Source organism: Trachypithecus francoisi, unplaced genomic scaffold, assembly GCF_009764315.1.
Source record: "Trachypithecus francoisi isolate TF-2019V2 unplaced genomic scaffold, Tfra_2.0 Lachesis_group11, whole genome shotgun sequence".
NCBI classification, from domain to species: Eukaryota; Metazoa; Chordata; class Mammalia; order Primates; family Cercopithecidae; genus Trachypithecus; species Trachypithecus francoisi.
Genome location: NW_022681456.1, coordinates 86426700 through 86447906, shown reverse-complemented (window position 1 = coordinate 86447906; position 21207 = coordinate 86426700). Strand labels below are relative to the sequence as shown.

Below are 21207 nucleotides of genomic sequence, written 5' to 3'. Positions count from 1 at the left end.
CGCTGTTGTCATTCATGTCCTGTATCTATGGGGATGACCATGCTCCTTTGGAGAAAAGGCTTGGAACTTACCAACTTATGGAAACTTATGGAAATCATCATTTGGTATTGAGATTTTGCAGGAAACACACTCCTTAAAAATCTCTGTGAGTGTGGCTGTTAAGAATCCCACAAAGAGGGAGAAAGGTGGGAAGTGAGTGAAGCGAGGCTCAGCTGCCACCAAGAACTAAGCGGGGTCCACTTTGCGTCTGCTGCAAAGAAAGGAATGGACATTTGGCCTGTCTCCTCTTCCTTTATTGTGTCATAGTCTTTCCTTTACTCTTCTCTTTTTAAAACAAGAAAATCATAATTTTAATATTATTTTTAAAATAGACATACATTCACACAATTCAAAATTCCAGTAGTTGGCCAGACACAGTGGCTCATGCCTGTAATCTCAGCACTTCGGGAGGCTGAGGCAGGAGGGTCGCTTGAGGTCAGGAGTTCGAGTCAAGCCTAGGTAGCATAGTGCAGACCCCATCTCTACAGAAAAAATTTTAAAATTAGCCGAGTGTGGTGGCACACATCTGTAGTCCCAGCTACTTGGGAGGCTGAGGTGGGAGGATCACTTGAGCCCGGGAGATTGAGGCTGCAGCAAGCTGTGATCACACCCCTGCACTCCAACCTAGGCAACAGAGTGAGACCCTGTCTCAACAAATAAAATAAATAAATAAAATTCCAAATGTACAAAAGGTGAAGTCTCCTCCGCTTCCACTCATTCCCCTCCCCATAGGGGACCAATATTACTAGTTCTCACGTCTCCTTCCAGAGAGATTCCAAGCATATGCAAGCAACTGTGTTTAAAAATCATCCCTTACTCCCATCTCAAATGGTAAAAATCACCCCTCTCTTCTCCTGGCACAAATGGTACTCCACACACTGGTCTACACAGGACTTTTTCACTTTCTGTGTCCTGGAAAGATTCCACACCCACATGTTTTTGAAGTCCTCATTATTTTAAGATTGCTTAATATTCCATTGTACAGATATACCATAATTTATTTAACCAGTCCCCTTCTGATGGACATTCGGGTTATCTCTAGCCTTTTGCTGAGATAATGCTGCAGTAAATATTTGTGTATATGTCATTTTGCACATGTACATTTATGTGTTGGATAATTTCCTAGAAGCAGAATTGCTGGGTCAAAATTGAAGTATATCAAAAAAATTTTACAGATATTGTTAAATTCCCTTTAACACTGCATGTGCCATTCCCATCAACAATGTACGCCAATGCCTCTTTCACCAAACCTTTGCCAGCTACCACTGCCATGGTTTACAGAGGAAAAATCTCACCACCATAGCCACTCCTTGTATAGTAATCAGTTCTTTTGGTCTTTGCCAATCTGAAAAGTGAAAAATGCTACCTCAGTGTGGTTTTAATTTGCATTTTCTTTCTTCCTTTCTTCCTTTCTTTCTTTCTTTCTTCCTTTCTTTCTTTCTTTCTCTTTCTTTCTTCTTTCTTTCTTTTTTTTGTATTGGTTTTGTTTCATTTTCTGGGAACTGTTGGTTCATATGCTTTGCTTGCTTTTCTATTCAACTGTTGTTCTCTTTCTTATTTGATTTACGTGAGATCTTTATATAGGCAACATTACCTCTTGCCTATAATAAGAGTTGCAGGCAATTCTTGATGATTTTCATTTCAATTTTTTTTTTTTTTTTTTGAGACAGAGTCTCACTCTTGTTGCCTAGGCTGGAGTGCAGTGGCACAATCTCGGCTCACTGCAACCTCCACCTCCCAGGATCAAGCGAATCTCCTCTCTCTGTCTCCTGAGTAGCTGGGACTACAGGCATGCACCACCATGACCGGCTAATTTTTGTATTTTTAGTAGAAACGGGGTTTTACCATGTTGGCCAGGCTGGTCTTGAACTCCTGACCTCAACTGATCCACCTGCCTCAGCCTCCCAAAGTGCTGGGATTACAGGCATGAGACACTGTGCCTGGCCTCATTTTGGCTTTCGACTTTGTTTATGATGATTCTTTTTGTTTGCGATGCAAACACTTTTTATTTTTATATGGTCAAATTTATTGTTATTTTATTTTATGGTTTCTGGTTTCATTCATAGATTTTAATTTTTTTCTCCTGGCTCCTTTGAGTTCTTTTAGGGTTAAATTTTTACATTTAAATTTTTGATCCACATACAATTGATCTCATTTTAAGGTATGAGATATACATCTGAATTTACTGTTTTTTCTCCCAAATGTCTGTCCATTTGTGCTGGGACATTTATTGAAAAGTCTATTTTGGCTGGGTGCAGTGGCTCACATGTGTAATCGCAGCACTTTGGAAGCCCAAGGCAAGCAGATGTCTTGAGGTCAGGAGTTCGAGACCAGCCTGGCCAACATGGCGAAATCCCGTCTCTACTAAAAATACAAAAATTAGCCCAGCATGGAGGCACGCGCCTGTAATCCCAGCTACTTGGGAGGCTGAGCCATGAGAATTGCTTGAACCCAGGAGGCAGAGGTCGTGGTGAGCCGAGATCATTCCACTGCACTCGAGCCTGGGAGACAGCAAGAAAAGTCTATCTTTCCTAACTGGTTGAAATGCCATCCTCGCTCTACTATAAATTCCAGAGTTTGTCTGTGCCCATCTCAGTACTTCTGTGTCCCCTGCTGTGTGTATCCAAGCACCAGCACCATAGTCCCCACCCCCCCGCCTTTTTTTTTTGGCTCCATGCAACTTGACTACAAGTCCCTGGGTCTGCAGACATGGAGATTTGCTGACCCCGAGGTGGGATGAGGAGGTAGGGGAAATAGCAAAAGAGTTGGATATTAAGATCAGAAAGCTTCTGGGCTCTCTCCAGATAACCTCTAGCATCTAAAACAGCTTTGCTCCTATACATTCTCTCAAAATAAAACAAAAAGAGACCAAAGAAGTCAGTTTCCTTATCAAACAGCTATTTGTCGAGCCTGAAAGGGCCCCTCTAGTCTAACCCTGTGCCTGCTGCTGACGCTCTCCTGGAGTACCTTCTAAGATTGTTTCAGGAGCTTAAGAAGGCCCTAAGTGTGGCTTTGATCGCCATATTGGAAATGCTTCCCTCACTGGCTCCCTGGGCTCCAAGCCCAGTACTTGACAGTTGCCTGTAAACTGAGCAGGTCTTTATCTCAAAGACATTACAATGGACCCTAAACAAACACATTAACAACCACTCAGAGACCTAACTAACGCTGGCCAATAAACAAACCACCAGAAAAGCTTATTCAGAAAAGGTTCCTCCTTCCTGCAGCCCCTGAGGGCAGATCCTGCTTCCTCAGATCCTGCTTCCTCAGCCTGCAGGCTGCTTGCTGCTTTCCAAGGGCTCTCCAGCCCTCCCTGCAGGAATGTAATCATCTGCCCTGTGTGCCCTGCCTCCTCTCACCTTTACCCACAATAACCCAGCATGGTCGCAATGCACTCAGTGCCCACCTATTGCAAATAAAACAAGAAAGTAAATCTCCTTCAAAGGAACAGCTAATAGCTCCAGGCTACCAAAAGGAGTGTGTTCCATGGGAGCTAGTGATTACCCTACATACCAAGGTTTTAAATTTAAGGTCTTTGGATGAGCTTCGGAGGTTCCCTGAACCCCTACAATGATTTGCAAAATGTATATGTAGACTTATGAAGGGCATTTTTTCCCTAAGATATGGGGAAGGAGATTCCCTGTATCATCAGAGTTCAATATCAAATATTTTTAAAATCTAGATATCTATGGATAAAAGGATATGATGTCTAGAATTTGTTTCAAAACATTTCAGTTGGAGGACAAAGAGTGGGTGAAGTAGATGCAGTTATGGATTAAACAAGATTGGCCATTAGTTGATAGTTATTAAAGCTAGTGATGAGTGCTTGGGAATTTATATTATTCTGTCATGAAAGAAGTGGAAGGAAGGAAGAAGAAAGGGAGGGAGGGAGGGAGGAAACCTTTGCTACAGACTACACTGAAAGAACCAGACCATAGTATACATCTGCTATTCTCATAGTTTTAGCTTTATAGGAACAACTGCCCAGTGGCTTGCCTGATCAGTGTTTGAAAGCCTGGAAAATTTGAGGGTGCAGAGCCATGTTCTTCTCACTCTCACCCCTGCTCTCTATCCTCAGCATCACCCAGAGAGAGGGACCAGAATCCCTGAGGCCATCTTGGTTCATCTGCACCGTCTCTCCTACACCTCTTCACCCCTCCCCTCCCCACTTCACTCCAGGCTGCAATGGGGCAAGGAGGTGGTCATCAAAGGCCCTGGCTCTCCATCCAGACCCCAGGCAGGTAGAGCCCCTATTGCCTGAGCAAGCTCGCGCAGGAGGGGGCTGGGGTTGCACTATTTGGATGTTCTTGGAGTAGAAAATTCACAAATTCCAAGCTCTGCTCCCAAAGCAAACCTCCCCAGCCCAGGTGGCTGCATCCTTCTCCTCCCCTCCACCCAGTTCCCTGGGTCGCCAAACGGAGGCTTTGAAAACCAGCTTGTGTTTGGTTTGTGAAAGCACCAATGTTTGCAATGTTTGCCCAGCAGAGAAGGAGCATATTTTCTCCCTTCCAAATGCAAACTCAAAAGATGCTCCACAGTTTTTCTTCAGACTTTCCACAGGAAACATAAATAAGAAAGAAAAATGACTTTAGGTGCTGAGACCTGAAATGGAATTTCAGCCCTGAAGGAACTGCCTGTAACAAGCACTCTCTGTCCTTCAGTGAAGGCTTCGAGAGCCTGGGTGCACGTTCCTTTCCTCTGAGCAGCCTTCACAGACGAGGCAAGGGGAGGAGCTGAACCAGTTCTTAGGCCTGACTCCCAGCTAGGTCTTCAGTCCCACACAATGAATGGCTGGTGATTGGCACAGCAGCTGAGATTCCCTGGCTACAGTGTTCTTTTTTATCTTTCTTAATTGTGTTAGGGTAGAACAAATGAGAGTGCTCCAACCCGAGAGGCCCAGCCACACTGCAAGCCAGATGCACAATCAGAGTGTGAAGTGTGGACACGCCCCCCTGGAACCCGAGGCCACAATTTGCCACCTGCTCTGCCTTTGTCTCCATCTCGGAAGAAGGACATCCCTGATCTGTGGCCTCTGTCCTCACAGATCTCATAATTATCAGACAAACACAACCGGAGAGAGGCTGGAAGGCAGTGCTTCAGCATCACACATATATGCATTGGTGACCCAGAGTTCTGAATAATCTTAATGATCAGATAATTGGAGCACTTCTTGCTCACAGCTTAGAGCCACCAAATGACTGCTTCCAGGTTAGGAGTTTGCAGAATATTTATACACCCATGGAACCCTACAAAAGGCTCCAGACCCAAGAAATACAGGGTTGAAGTCAAGGGTTGAGTGTTTACACTTCAAGGTCACCATTTCTGTCTCCTGACATCTGAGAACTTCTTCTTCCTCCTCCTCCTCCTCTTCTTCTTCTTCTTCTTCTTCTTCTTTTCTTCTTCTTCTTCTTTCTCCTTCTCCTTCTTCTCTTCCTCTTCGTCTTCTTCTTCCTCTTCCTCCTCCTTCTCCCTCTTCCTCTCCCTCTCCCTCTCCCTCTCCCTCTTCATCTCCTTCTCCTCCTCCTCCACCTCCTCCTCCCTCTCCCTCTCCATCTCCTCCTCCTCCTCTACTCCTCCTTCTTCTTCTTCTTCTTTTTTTTTCTTCTTCTTCTCTTTCTTCTTCTTTTGAGACAGAATCTCACCATGTCGTCCAGGCTGGAGTGCAGTGGCATGATCTTGGCTCACTGTAACCTCTACTCCCAGGTTCAAGTGATTCTCTTGCTTCAGCCTCCTGAGTAGCTGGGATTACAGTCACCCGCCACCACACTTGGCAAATTTTGTAATTTTGGTAGAGACGGGGTTTCACCATGTTGACCAGGCTGGTCTCGAACTCCTGGTCTCAAGTGATCTGCCCACCTCAGCCTCCCAAAGTGCTGGGATTACAGGCCTGAGCCACCGCACCTCCCCCAAGAACCTTTCTTCTTAAGGCGTCTTCCTTTCCCATAGCATTCTATCTTTGGATAGGCCCAATAAGGCCATTGAGTATCTGCCCTTTTTACAAAACATATTATCAATCCTTACACCCCATATGTTTAGTGAAAAGTCAACTAAACAAAGCAAGGGACTCCACTAGAAGGTGCTTGTGAGAAGTTTACCCTTCCATCTAGGACTTCACTTTGATGTGCCAAATTCTGAGAAAGGGTATCTGAATGTGTTTATCTGAAGCCAGGGCCAATAACCCAAATGGCTTTCAAATGGCTACAAAGGTTTCTCAGCATTCGATTAATTAGTCCCATCACAGACAAGTCAACTGACCTGCAGACCCATGTGCTGTACTCATGGGTGTTGCTGGTTCTGGCAGGGGTGATCTGGGAGGAGGTATTTCCCGGAGGTGTTTCTGAAGGGAGAGGCAATAGCTGAAGTTGGCTCTGAGATGCAATACGGATGAGGAAAGGGAAGGTGGAGTGCTGATGCTGACAAGGGGAGGAAGAAGAGGGGTAGAGGTTATCAGTGCTCAGAGCATGGGTTTTGGAGGCACACAGATCTGTGCCCAAAGGGCTATCGAGGCTCTTCCACTTCATTGCTGAGCAACCTGATGTGTTCATACGTTCCCTGATATGTAAAAGTGGCACAATACTCACATATTCCTTATAAAGTGCCTGCAAGCACTAAGACAAAATGTAGAGAGAGCTTAGTGCAGTGCCGGACTCAGTCAACAAATAGCAAATGGAAGCTGTTCTCATTAGAGTAAAAAGGAAGACAGAGGAGGACAAAGGGGACATGGGGAGGGGGTGCCGTGGGAGGCTGTGGGTGGGGTGCAGAGGCCAACACTGCAGACAGCAGCCCCTCACCCAGCTCCATTTCTGGGCGCCTGGGACAACACAGCTCTCAGTCCAGACAGGCTGCTCAGATGTTTATTAAGAAACCACCCATAAAAGTTATTGGAAACTTTACATTTGCAGCACGGTCTCTGCACACTGCTGAGCTGCCACAGCTCTCAACAAGGCCTCATTCATGGCCCCAGGCAGCTCACTTGCCTGCCCCCACCCCCTGGGTCTCAAACCCACCAGGGTGCCCCCCAGCCCCAGCCCCTAGCCCAAGCCTGGCCTCGTTCCCTCCCTTGGCTCTGAGTGATTTTCTGATTTGCCTTTTCCAAGTGTGAAATCTTTGAATGAAGTCACTTCAACTGGAGAGCAACATCACAAGGCAATGTTTCCTAAGTGCAAAGGTCCCTGGGTGATTTTAGGTAGAACTTGGATGAAAGTTTTGCATTCTAATAGTGTTATATATAGTATCTATATTTTAATGTACGTGTATGTATTTTGGCAGAGACCAAACCTGCAAAATGTATTTATTTTAATAACTATTGGAGGAAAAGGTAGAATATCAATCCCATGTTACAGAGTTTTCATTTCAAATAAACTTGAGTAAAGTAAAAGAGAATGAGAAAGTTGACTTAAGGAAACCATAAAAACAGTCATAGTCTAGGTGACCCTCAGATCTGGCAAATCGATCCAGGAACACTGCATGTGATCTCAGCCCTCACCTAGAGCTGTCTGGACACAGCAGTCTGATGGACACAATTTTGATCTACACAGGGCGGTCCTGCCCCAGGCTGGTCAGAGAGAGGACCTGCTCCTTATCCAGAGAGCTCTAGTGACTTGTCCCGGCTCCCTCGGTCATGGTTCTGCCTGTCCCGCACCAGTCTGCACTCAGCCAGACTTGTTCTACTGAAACACTGTCTACAGGCCCAGGGCAGCTCCTCAGACCAGCACCCAAGGCCCTTCTCATCCAGCTTTCCTGTCTCTGTCCCTGGTTGGCCTCTCCACCAGGCCCAGGGTACTCAGGGCCAGGACGGCATGGCTCTTCCCTTTGGTTCCCCTCTGCTTCGACTGCTCTGCTGACACGAATCGCCCACTGGCCTCTGACTTGTTCGTACTCCCCCATCTTCCCCCAGGCTCCCAAACCTCCCCCTCCCTGCAAGTGGGACAGCTAGTACAGCATCATGCTCGAGTTCAGGCTTGAGTTCTAATCTTACAACTACTGCTTGCCAGCTGTGTGTGCTTAAGCCAATTGCTTAACCTCTCGGTTACTCAGTTACCTCATCTGTTATGGGGGCAATGGCAGCAACATCTTCCTCCTCCCAGGTTTGTTGGGAGAACTGAATGAAAAGACAGTACCATATTCACAGTAACAGCAAGTACACTGCATGGCTGTGCCTTCATTAGAGTTTAGTTCTTGCCGAGAGCAGCCTTTCAGCACTCATTGTCCAGGGAGTAGGTGCTAGACAGGTATCTGTTGGCTGATTACGGATGTACCACGAGGTGTTTTCTACATACAATCTCTTGATCCCTGAGCCTGAGAGCTGAGTTTCTTTTCTGGATCTAACAGCCCTGTGGAGACTTGGAGAGCACTTATTCCTGGCCTATTGCACAGCTGTCTCTTCTCTGGAAGGTCTGGTCTCCAGGGCTCTTCGTGGAGCCTGTCTTCCTCCGTCAAGTTTGGCCTAGGAGATGGAGTCCTCCAGAAGCAGACCTGGCTGGGGATGCATATAGACCTTCCCCAGCACAGAGAAGACAGTGCCTGGGGACACTCAAGGCCATCTTCTCTGAAGCCCACCCATGTGGACAGACTAGAGAGAAGCCACTAGCACACACCCAGAGTCTCCTTGTGCCAGGCACTAAGCTAGGTGCACCCTACAAGGTCCAGGCCCTAGTCCTTCAGCCCTTGCTCAGGTGGCTACAAAGACAGCTCCAGAGCCTGGGGATTGGGGCGAGTTCTCCAGCTGTCAGCCTGTGGCCGCCACCCTGGAGCATGCTCAGAGGGAAACTGCCTTCCCTTGCCCCAGGCCTCAGACTTTTCTGAAAGAAATGTTGTGTTGCCTTGGCCCTCCTGCTTTGCCACATCCCCTTCCTCCCACAGAGCCCGGGGCCCCAGGCTACAGTCCAGCAGTCCCTCTATGAGCAGACTTCCAGTGACACATGGCTTTGTCAGAAACCTCATTAGCAGAGACAGAAAGGCGAGAGGCAGCTCAGAAAGGCATTCCAGGTGTCAGTGAAGAGGGGCCGCAGGAGGAAAAGGCCATTAAACCACAACTAAGGTCAGCCCGCGGTAGAATGAGAAAACAATAAACTGAGACCTTGGAGAGTGGTGGGAAGGTAACTGGGGAGTTGAGGGGGGTACCCCTGACTCAGGCTGGGGAGGGCCGCCAGCTTGTCTTGCCTGATGCTGGGAGTCCCAGAGGCTGTTCTGTGTAAACTCCTGGAGGACAGGGACTGGGCCCCAGGAGACTCTGAACCCCGCTCCCAGCACACGTTCAGCACACCACAGGCACTCGGTGCGCACCTGATGAATGAGTGGAGATTGAGCCTGGCACACAGGAGGAGGCTGGAGTGCTTGTCATGCATTAGGCGCTGGGCTCGGCACTGCTTGTCTGCAAACTCTTTGTACCCCAAGACGTATTATTAGCTCCCTTTTAAATCTAAGGAAATGTAGACACTAGAATGTGTTATTTTGGGGCTCCCCAGATTCTGGGAATTCACTAGAACTCTACCTATTGATACTTGGAACTTCTGAAACAGACACATTCCTTCATTCCAGAATTAGTCATAAAAAGGCTAAATGAGGCCGGGAGTGGTGGCTCATGCCTGTAATCCTAGCACTTTGGGAAGCTGAGGCAAGCGGATCATGAGGTCAAGAGATGGAGACCATCCTGGGCAACAGGACCATCCTGGGCAACAGTAGAGACAGTGAAACCCCGTCTCTACTAAAAATACAAAAACTAGCTGGGCACGGTGGCGGGCGCCTGTAGTCTCAGCTACTCAGGAGGCTGAGGCAGGAGAATTGCTTGAACCTGGGAGGCAGAGGCTGCGGTGAGCTGAGATTGCACCACTGCACTCCAGCCTGGTGTCAGAGTGAGACTCCGTCTCAAAAGAAAAAGAAAAAAAAGGCCGAATGCCTGTGGAGGCTGAGGCAGCACACTGAAACTCACTCCTGAAGGGTCATTAGAATGATTGTCTGGTATCTGGAATTCCCTGTCCTGTCAAGGATGATGGGGGCTGCCCTGAGCTGGGAAACATGCTTGGCTGAGGGAGGTGGAGGACAGTGGCAGGCCTGTGTGCACTCCCAGCATTGCTTCAGTGAGCTGTTTGCCTTCACTGGGCAGGGACCCGCAGGGGCCATGTATTTTTGTCATGCCCGACGGGGAATGCACATGATTTATGAAGTTTTTTTAACCTGAGACTTCCTCATAAAGGAGCTTTGAGAAGACTGCAGCCAACCTCCTTATGAAAGGCCTTCCTTTCTGGGATCTGCTAGACAAGGTATTGTTGACTGCCTGCCCTCAAGAATGAGGGACCACGTGTGCCCCACCCTAGGTCTGGAATGGCTCGAGAACCCAGGAAAACTGCACGTGGATTTGTACTTTGTTCGCCTAACCCATCTCAGGCTTCTTGCCCTTTACACCCTCTTAGCTGAAATTTCTACCCCAAGAAACCTGTCCCAAGAGATCTCTGAGTCCCTGATCCCTTATGCCTTTGACATCAAAGGTCCAAGCTTCCCTGGACAAGTCACTTGACCTCATTGAGTCTCTTTTCTCATCTGCAAAATGAGCATAAAAATATCCACCTTGAAATCTTCAGAGTAAGGGATTTAATCAATGCCTCACCAGTTGGAAAGCTGACTGAGAATAGCCCTCCACGTGTCATTTAATCTTGTCTCCCTAGCACCTAACAGAGTGCCAGGCACATAGAGACCAATACTAAATGGCAATTTGTAGAACTGACTTCTACTGAATTCAGTGACAAAGAATAAGTAAAATGTGTTTGTAAACTGGAAGCACAGTGCCTGGCACTTGGTAGGCATTTAGAAAATTTGGGTTAAGCCTGCATTTGAATCTGATTCTCCCCTACAGATGCCGGACCCAAGACTCTGACCCCAGTGGTGAGGCAAGGACCCCAATGTTTCAGCCATCTCCTCCTGGCCTGATTGGGGCTGCAGGGGACCTTTGTCAGTCTCCCCCCTTGGTGCCCCCTCCCCCATCCCAGACCCCTGGCCTCTTGATATCCTGGCAGCAGCCCCTACAGGCCCTCTGGGGTGGTGGGCGTCCCTGCATCGACACAGCTAGGCTGGGCCCCTCTCCAAGGAAGGGGCTGAAGGGTGTGAAGGACTGGTGTGTATGACTTTGTTTATTTTCTCTGAAGAATCCTGCCTGAGCCCTGCTATAAAAATAACCTGCCTGGAAACCTCATCTCCGAGGGGTAGAAAGAAGCTTTTGTATCCAGGGAAGCTGCTCTAACTGCCTCCCTGTACCTTCACCTCAGCCCGTGCATCAAGGAGGAGCCAGTTAAGGTGATGAGGGGCCAGGGCAAGGGAGAGGGATGCGTGGGGAAGGAGGAGGGGACGAAAGGGTAGCTCAGCAGCCTCTCGCCCTGAGCACAGCAGAAGCCTCTCACTTGTCTGCTCGACCCAGGAAGATGCAAAGGAGGAACTGAGGGAGAGAGAGGGAAAGAGGAAGTCAACAAGAGTAAAAACCAAGATACACTGGATGTTGAGAGAGACGAGGAGGCCAGGAGACAGAAAATCAAGTCCAGGACAGAGGAGGGGCATGGGGAGAGTGGGGAGGAGAGTGAAGCCAAAGGAGAAAGAAAACCAAGAGACGTGTATGCAAAGACACAGAGCTCAAGGGATCAGAAAGAGGCTGTGGCCATGTTTACAGATGTCGCTTAGCATGTGGTCCCCACCACCAACGGAGAAGGCAGGCACAGCCGGGTTGTCCCTGCCACCTGCTGGGTTCCTGCTCCCCTGCACAGTCCAGCTTCCACTCTGGCTCAGGCTGTGGCAGAAAAGACAAAGGTCCCCTAAGCACCCACTATGGCCGGGCCCTGGGTGAGGCACAAGACCAGACCCCACTAAGGCTTCTCAAAGTGTTCCTTCCCAGGAGCCAGGCCTGATGGCAAGGACCGAGTCTGCACTGACACTGGATTCAGGAGGCCTGGATTCAAGTCCCAGTTCTCCTGCTTTTTAGTTAGGTGATCTTGTACAAATCACTTAGAATTTCCCAGGCTGGTTCTCTTATCTGTAAACCATAAATAATAAACCTCCCTGTCTACCTGCCAGGGTTATGGAGCAAATCTGTGGAAGCATATCTGAACAGGCTCTCCAAGTTGTATGGTGCCAGCAAGACAAGAGGGAATGACCCATTCCTTTAGCCATGTTTCTCTAGGTAGCCATCTTAGGATCATGAGTGAGCCACACTGAGGATGACCCAACATAGGAAACTCCTATTATCTCTGTTTTCACAGATGAGGAAACTGAGGCTTAAACAGGTTAGTAACATGCTCACCATCATGTATTAATAGCTCTTAGGCAGCAGAACATGAATCCAGGTCTCTATATTCAGAACCTGTGTAGACCCAGAGTGCTGGGCCTTCTCTCCAATCTGATGGCAGAGGTTCCCCAAGAATGACCTGGGACAGTCTGCTCCACTTCCTTTAAGGATGAATTAATTTCCAATTGTTCTATGCAGGCCAGATCTGTCTATCCTTGGAGACTGCATAAGCAGGAGCATTAAAGGAAGATGGGAGGCCAATTTTCACCCAATATTAGGAAGAACATTGCTATTGTTCCAGCAATGAAGTGAGCTGCCTGAGAGAGTCCGAGCCCTCTGTGGCTGCGAGGCCAGCAGGCCAGGACTTGCAAAGACCACTGGTGCCTATAGGAGGCACATGCTAGGCTTGACAAAAGAAAGCCCAACATTTTATACTCCTTGAGTCATCCCCAGTCCATGCTCGGTTTCCCCATATGTACAGTGGTTGGAGCAAGACTAGATGAAGGCTGAGGTCTTGTCTAGCTCTAACTTCCTAGAATTCTGGAATCCTGAAGGCAGGGCTCCAGGCCTCAGGGTCTGGCCGAGAGAACAGAGACGTGACTGTTTGTTCAGCTTGGTGGAAGAGTGGAGCTTACTGAGCTTGCGGTTCCCTGAAACAGAACCAGTCGAAAGGCACACACAGAGAAGATAAATTCACCTGTGAGTCTGGTGAGAGTCACTGAAAAAAATGCAGTGCTTGAGGACGATCCAAGGAGAGCCAGTTTTCAACTCATAGCCTGTGATGCTGTGTCCAAACAATGAGAACAGCACACTGGGCTTCATGCGACCACGGCCAGAGGGAAAACAGTGACCTTGCAGATGATGTCCTCATCGACAGCACAGTGATCAAGCGGCCCTACACGGTGGGGCCTCCTTAAAATGGTTCCCCTTCCCTTGCAGGCCTGGTCAGATGGTGTTCGTAAAGCAAAGGGAACACTTTTAGAAATTTGCCTTGAATTAAACGATTGTTCGTGTGACCAAGAGGTGTTTATTTCAGCAACAGAAAGACCTTCCTAAGTTTTGAGCCCAGAATTAGAGTGAGGTGGGCTGGGATCTACTCCCTGGATATGTTTGAGTTAGACTGGAGGCTGGGAAGTAGACAAGATGCTGTTGTAAAGCTTCTAGTGGTCGCTATGGGATGTTCCTTCCACTCTTTGCTCTAATGACGATTAATGTTGATGCAGTGACTATTTTAATGTGCTTAGACACCTGCAGTCCCATTTGGCCTTCACTACAATATGCGAAGTAACTGGCGAATATTATGTAGGTAGTAGATAGATAAGATTATGCCCATCTTAGGAGAAAATGGAGAATCAGAGAGGGTAATTCTAAGGGCCCTCAGTTAGCAAATGATGGCTCTGAGGCTTGAACTCAGGCCTCTTGGCCCCAAATGCTGTGCTCTTCATAGCACTCTGCCATCCCTCCACCCCTATTTTGGGGCCATGCAGGGCTGATTTTTCCAGGCTGCTTTTTCTCTTGTTTAGGGACAGTGCAAAACTATTGGAGCTAGATTAAAACCTTTACAAATACCAAGTTTTGAAACGATTGGTCTTCAAAATAAAAGCAATTCTAACGATTAAGTAAAAAGAAGTCTGACGAAGTTCTAACTTTTGCCATGAGGATTACTTTGATGCTTTAAAAATATGAAATATCAGAAATCAAATCTTAATTTTTTATATCGTACCCCTGCCTTCCTGTGTCTTAAGTAGTTTCTAGTCTGTCCTTGGCCCACCTAGTCCCAAGGACTTCCTACCACCACAAGCTGCAGAGCAGAAAGACAGGCTGTACTGGAGCGGAGCAGAAGGTGACTGTTCAGCGGGAGCAGGGAGCAGGAGGGGTTTCGGGAGTGGGGCCCAGGCAAGCAGGAGGAGCCACAGAAAGTTAGGCTCCCACAGAGCTGTAAATCATATTCTTCCTGAGCTTAGGAAATGCAACAATGACCACCATCCCTACCCTCAGGAGGAGACAGACCTCAGAAGGGCCATAGCAAAAAGTGAAAGAAAACCAGTCTTAGGAGTGTCCAGTAAGAGGAGTAGAAAAGACACGAGAGATGCCCTGATTCCCTGCTCCCAGTGGAGTTGACTCTACCCTCCAGAACCTTCAGGCTGGGACTCCTTCCTGCATACTCTGGTTCCTTCTAGATGCCAGTCTGGGGATGAAGAAGGCTAGAATTCAGTTCAAGGGTACCCATCAAGTATCCCACTGGCATATTTTCCAGTCTTCCTCACTTTTTCTGATAGCACAGAGGCTGGAAGGGGGCAATGGGAGAGATTACAGGAAGAAGACAGAGAAACAGTGTTAGCAAGTGGATTTTGAGTCCTTTAATAATCAATAATAATTAATATTAATAACTGCAAATTAATAAGCATTTGCAAACTCTTTTAAGTAATATAAACAGCTAATAAATCTTTCATTCCTGGCCTCTGAAATAAGTAAAATGTTTGTTTGGTGAGCAGCTGGCTTACAGATCTTCCACTGATTCTTCCTAATACAGTCCCCCCTGCCCACCCTATCTCCCTAGCAGTCCTGTCCCTTGTCCCTGAGCCACTCATCCTTTTAAAAATCCTGTGGAGTGATGAGGGCTGGCTGTTTTCTGGCCGATGGTGGGAGGGACTGGAGACCCCTGTATGCTGGTGGAGCAGCCCAAGGTCCCTGAGGACCCAGGGTGGAGAGCTTCTTGTGGAAGCTGGAACAGTGAACAAAGAGGCTTTTGAGTGAGGCCTCGGTGAAAGCTCTGGAGAGCCAGTGCCTTCAGCCAGCCTCCCAGCTGCCCTCATACCCCCAAGGACTGGCTCAGGTAGACTGCTGGCTCTGGCCTCTTCTCACCAAAGAGATCCCTCATGCAGCTTTGTGCCCCAAATGCTGTACCACAGTGCCCAATGCATCTGAAATGTTACTAGAGATGGGGTCATCCCCGCAATGTCCTCTCATTCCTTCTCTTCTAGGAGTAGAGACTTTGGAGTCAGATAGATCTTCTCTCAGTGCTAGTGTCTTCTGTTTGCTGGTTGAGTGATCCTAAGCAACTGACAATCTCCATGAGCCTCAGTTTCCTCATATGTGAAATGGAAATAATGGTATTATGTGTTTTAGTGGCTTGTTACACAATGCCTGGCAGATAGTAAGCACTCAGTAGACACCAGTATCGTGGTATTATTCCTGATATTCACCCATCCTCCATTCTATCTTGGCCCATGGCTCCTGCTAGACTGGACCCCAATAACAAAGGGGTCCATCGGATGAGAAAGCATCAGTCTGACCTGGAGCTGAGCTCTTCCTGGATGTGATAGGGGCCTGTGGTTCCACAACCTAGGGATATAGGATTGGGGTCATGTAGGGGAACTAACTTCAGGCACTAGGGTCAGGGTGACGTTGACACTGACCTTAGATGACTGAGTGTACTCTAATAGCCATATCTGCATCACTTACAAAGAAACTGACTCATACAGAATCTTGGAATGTTCAAGTTCACTGGTTCTCAGGTTTTGAGGGGCTTCAAGGGACCCAGAAGAAGCTGGCTAAATTCATGAAACCTCTTTCTAGCAAAATGTAGAATTCTACATGTTTTGTGTATCATTTCAGGGGGTTATCTGTGGCCCTCAGGTTTACCCCTCCTCAAGCTCTTCTCTCCCCTCACAGTTCAGAGACTGAAGTCCAGAGGGGTCAAATAACTTGCCTGAAGTCCCACAGCTTGCTAGTGGCATGGCTGTGGCTTACGTCGAGATTTTAACAGTCTTCTCTCTCCCTGCACTGGAAGGTGGCATCTCCATGCTGTTGTTTGGCTGAAATTGTGTTCACTCCCCTACCCAGGCACTGGAAGGTTAGCAAGTGCCACCAAGGTGGACTGCCTGGGGTTCTGAGGAGCTTGTTTAAGGGTTAACTCAGGTGGGTCCCGGATTGGGTAAAAGAGACTAAAAAAGGCAAAGCCAGAGCCCAAGTCACGCGCCAAGAGCCACCCTGCACATGGTGGTGAAGGGTTAAAAGAGCTGAGTGTAGCCGTGTGTGTGTGCTGAAGAGCAAGGCTGCATGTGCAAGGGCGCACGTCCCTCACTCACATGCTGGTGGTACAGGACCAGCACTGCAGGCCAGCCCGGGAGAGAGGTGCCGCGCACTCCTGGTATGAATGGGCCTCTGTCTGCAAAGCTGTGTGAGCCTCTGTGTGTGCAGGTCCCATTAACTCACCCTCAGCCACATGTGGAAAGGGGAGGAGAGGCCTGTGGAAGCCCAAACCACTCAGAGTTCTTCTGGTTTTAGACTGAAGTAGAAGACACAGGAGAAAGAAATTACACAGACCCAAACTCAAAATAGCACATGCACATCTGCACACATGCTCCTCACCCCACTGGTGTCTGGTCATAACCTTCTCTTCTCAACCCTATTCTCAACCTATTACCCAGCTGGGCACTTTTGGGGGAAGAATCTTCAGCTAATTCCTAAATCGGACTCTAGAAAGCTGACTTTATTTGCTTTGTGGCTGTCTCAGATTTGTCCTGTGCCTGAGTCTGGGAGTGGCAACTCATTCCCTGACTCACCTGCAGCTCCCGCTACATGGGCTCATCTCTCCCTCCAGCCAATGGGCCTCACTCACACCACTATGCCTGTGATGGACAGGCTTGGCTCACATTCTGTCCTGGGCCCCATGTTCCCACTCCCCTTTCTAGTGCTCTCTGGGCCTGGGCCCCTATTGCCTTTGGCTGTGGTTTGTTTAATGGGGCGACTCCCATCTGGGAGCAACCCAGAGCTCAGGACACAGGGAGATGGTTGTCCAGGCTTGCTATTTTTTCACCAGAGGAGCCAAACCACAGTGATGGGCTCAGTGGCCTGGCAGCACCTTCCTCATTCCTCCTATCACTAGCCCGGCCTCTATTCCCTTGGCTGGCCCTGACTACCAGTGGCCTCCGATGCAGGAATTCCAGTTACCCACTGAGAGACTTCCTGGGTTGGAGTCTGGTCCCCTACACAAGGAGAGAAGGAAGATCTGAAGTAGCCAAGGCTGAGAGAGAGAACTTGGGGACCAAAGGATAGGCCCATAGACCAGTGACCATACTACATTCCTCCCTCTATCCCCATGCCTGGCACAGAGTAGCTCCTAGAATAGTGAGTAAGCAGTTGAATGAATAGAAGGATGAATGGAGAGATGGGTAAATAAATAAATGAAGACTCTTAGATTCATGTAAACATTCTGATAAAAATCAAATTTGATTCCCTGGCCCCAAAATAGGAAAGAAGGAAGAAGAGACCCAGCTTCAGAAGGTCCAACCATGCTATCTTTGAGTTTAAGGGAAATCTCTCAGCTCAGGCCCTTTATGGTGTGTCTTCGAGACTCCTTAGAGGTCTAGGATTTGGTAAAATTGGCTTTTCCTCCATTCTTATGTCTACGTCTCAGGCCTCTTCTTGCAGAAGCTGTTTTGTCCACTAGAAGAAGCTTTATAGCTGCACAAAGCAGCAATGAGTTGGGGTGGAGGGGGTGGGAGGCGATGTGGCTCAGGCTGCCAGGTGCCATGAAACTGAGTCCTGGGACAGGATATCTTAGGCTGGGGCTAGTGCAAAGTGTTACATGCCTAGGCCAAGAGATGTAGAAAGTTTCCAGCACCACAGTAGGTGTTCACTAAATATTTATTTATTGAATGAATGAATAAATAAATAAATAAAATATTTCTATGTGCTCTTCTCTCTCAGTGATATCACAAGATCCTTTTCTGGGGGTAGACAGGATTTTCAAGAGCCCTAGACCACTAGGGAACTTCTTCTGAGGATAGAATGAATCAGGATCAGTAGCCCTGCTGCAAGAGAAAGGGACAGTGTATCTACCTCCTCACCACCCCACTCCCCATGATCCTCGCCCTCCTTCCTCACCCCTACCACCAGTTACTGTGGTGATGATACAGAAGCAGGGGCTACCAGGAGGGAGCAACATAAAGCCAGCCTGTGTGTGCATGACCAAGTGAGTGAGGGGATGTGAGATGGTCTCAAGCTCTGGGGAAAGGACTCCTCACCTTATTGGCTGGGGTGTAGGATGGCACATGGAACTGAGGGGTATGGGAGGTGGAGGATGGTCCTCTGGTGAGGAGGGGAATGGCTGATGAGAGAGAGGCATCTCCACACCACCAAGGCCAGAACTGTGGGGCTTGGAGACTTCATTCAAGAGTCCTGTAGTTCCCTTTCCTTGCCAGACCCAAAGGACCTTCTCTGGTGCTGAGATCTTCAGGGAAATGCTCAGAGCTCCTCAGGAAACCTTGCTGCTGGGATTTTGGTCACTATTCTCTGTTGCAGTTTGCCTTGAGAGAACCCAAGTGGGTGCCTTCCCTCTGACTTAGATCTAGAAAGCCACGGTTTTGAGGCCCAAAGAGGCTAGCCTCTCTTTCCGTGCGAGTTGAGCCCATTTTCTGAGCAGACACAGGAGAGCTGTTGGCTCAGGGCAGGCAAGGAAAGGCTTCGTGAGCCAAGGGAAAACAATTAGGAGTAATTACCATCAAGAGAGGCCTCCAGTGAGGGGTGAGGGTGGGAAAGGCTGTCTGTTGAAGAGGAAGATGAAAGTGGCAGACTGATTTTGGGGATGAAATAGGAGAGAGGGTGGGAGGAAGGGTTGAGCCAGAGTGTGTGCTGTCTTCCTTCTCCGGTAACAGGGCGGCACCCCTCCCCCTCAGCCTCTAGCTGAACTAACTTCCACCTCTACAGGGCAGAGGGGCTCAGTGTATGGGGGTGGGAGGTGGAGGAGAGGGAGGGCACAAGCCTCTGCATTCCTGACATTCTCAAACCAGTAGGAATAGCCGAGGAAACTCCCTGCTGAAGAGACAGAGCGGGAGACACAGACCAAAGCAAAAAGATAAAATGGAGCACTAGAAATGTTTCCAAATTCCTACAAGTATAGGTTCTCAGGTCATCCCCAGAGAGGGCCACCACCTGACACACTGGATTGCTGAGGCCCTCGGTGCGGACAGGCTGAATCTACTTGGTGTCTCCCTACCTCACCACCTTCAATCCCTAGGGTTCCCCTTTCTGGATTCAGACTAGAGACCTCGAGGGAAAAGAGGTTTGCTAATGCTAATGCCAAGAGCAGAGGATGAAAGTAGGAGCCAAAAAGAAAAAGGACAGACGGGAAAGGGTTGTCATGGGAGAGGTGAGGAGAATTCCTTGTTATCCCTGTCTGGAGAAGCCAAGTGAAAATGAACCCAATGGCAGAGGGACTTTCTCATTCCCCTTGATCTCCAAACTATGATGAAAAGACAAATAAGGACCTCAATCCTGCTCACAAGAGAAAAGCAGGAGATGACTTTGAGAACCAAGCTCTGGCTTTGGTGGTGTGGAGATGCCTATCTTATTTGGTTTCACTTTGGTCGAGTCCCCATGGAGTCTAGGTCAGGCGTTTTTCCTGTTGAGATGAAGTCGTGTGGCCATGTGGAAGCAGGAGATTCCTGCACTTTTAGGGGTTTTGGAGTCATATGCTCCCTGTTTCTGTCACTGAAAACCTGTGAGACTCTGGGCAAATTATTCAATTCAATTCTTTTTTTTTTTTTTTTTGAGACGGAGTCTGGCTCTGTCACCCAGGCTGGAGTGCAGTGGCCGGATCTCCACTCACTGCAAGCTCCGCCTCCCGGGTTCAGGCCATTCTCCTGCCTCAGCCTCCCGAGTAGCTGGGACTACAGGCGCCCGCCACCTCGCCCGGCTAGTTTTTTGTATTTTTTAGTAGAGACGGGGTTTCACCGTGTTAGCCAGGATGGTCTCGATCTCCTGACCTCGTGATCCACCCGTCTTGGCCTCCCAAAGTGCTGGGATTACAGGCTTGAGCCACCGCGCCCAGCCGCAAATTATTCAATTCTTATCCTCCTGACTTTCTCATCTGAGAAATGGGGATAATAATATACCTACATCATAGATTTGTGAAGATTAAATGAAGTAATACATATAAAGTAATTCACATATAAGTCTCAGGCCAAGGTCTCAATAAATGTTTATATTATCATTAACACTATTTGAAGACAACAACTCTTAACTGACAAATGGACGATGAACTTGAAGCCAGAGACTCTGAGGTAGAAAGTATGATAAACTAGATACAAAGAGGTGAGAACTTGGAATAGGGTGGAGGCTTCATGATGCAAGTGAAGCACAGGTCAAAGATGCTAAATAACAGGAATTCATTTGTCCCTTCAACTATTCTCTCCTTCAGCTATCCTAGGCACCTGGAATACATAATGACCAGAACAGATATTTTAGTGAGAGATGGATAAAACAAATCATTTAATACAGGTTGGGCATCCCAAATCTGAAATGCTCCAAAATTGAATTTTTTGGTGTGCTGACATGACATTCAAAGGAAATGCTCATTGGAGCATTTTGGGTTTCAGATTTGGAATGCTCCACTGGTAAGTATAATGCAAATATTCCAAAATCTGAGACACTTCTGGTCTCAAGCATTTCAGATAAGGCAGAGTCAACTTGTAATATAGTTAGATGCTGTTAAGTACTGTGGGGAAAAATTGAGGGTATGAAAGCTATGGGGTGTGAGAATTGGGGTATAGGGTGACATTCCACCAGAGCCCAGAAGAAGCCTTTAGTAGAATGGCCCTGAGGTAAAAGCAAGCTTGGCTTCTTAGACAAACATCAAAGAGGCCATTGTGGCTGAGGCAGAGTGGGCAGGGGAGAGCGGTAGGGGATGCTACTGGAAAAGCAGTGGGTTGACTCTTACAGGCAGAGATGATTCGCTGGTGATGGGACAACGGAAAAATGAGGCACAGGAAGGTGAGGAAGTAAAATATTTTTCCTAGGGTTCAAGGAACAGGCACCCCACCCCCTTCCCTTTGTAACTTTCTGCAGAGCCCAAGACCAGACCAGGTACCCAGGGAGTGGTTTGGGATAAAGGC

The 21207-nt window shown here is 48.1% G+C and overlaps 1 long non-coding RNA gene across 1 annotated transcript; it reads right to left on the bottom strand.

The window, feature by feature from the left end:
• Nucleotides 1-975: 975 nt before the first annotated feature.
• LOC117091078 lies at nucleotides 976-6840 on the bottom strand. The gene is made up of 2 exons (XR_004440229.1): nucleotides 6295-6840; nucleotides 976-1384 (listed from the first exon to the last, which is right to left on the bottom strand). It is a non-coding gene; the product is annotated as an uncharacterized LOC117091078 (long non-coding RNA).
• Nucleotides 6841-21207: the final 14367 nt, after the last annotated feature.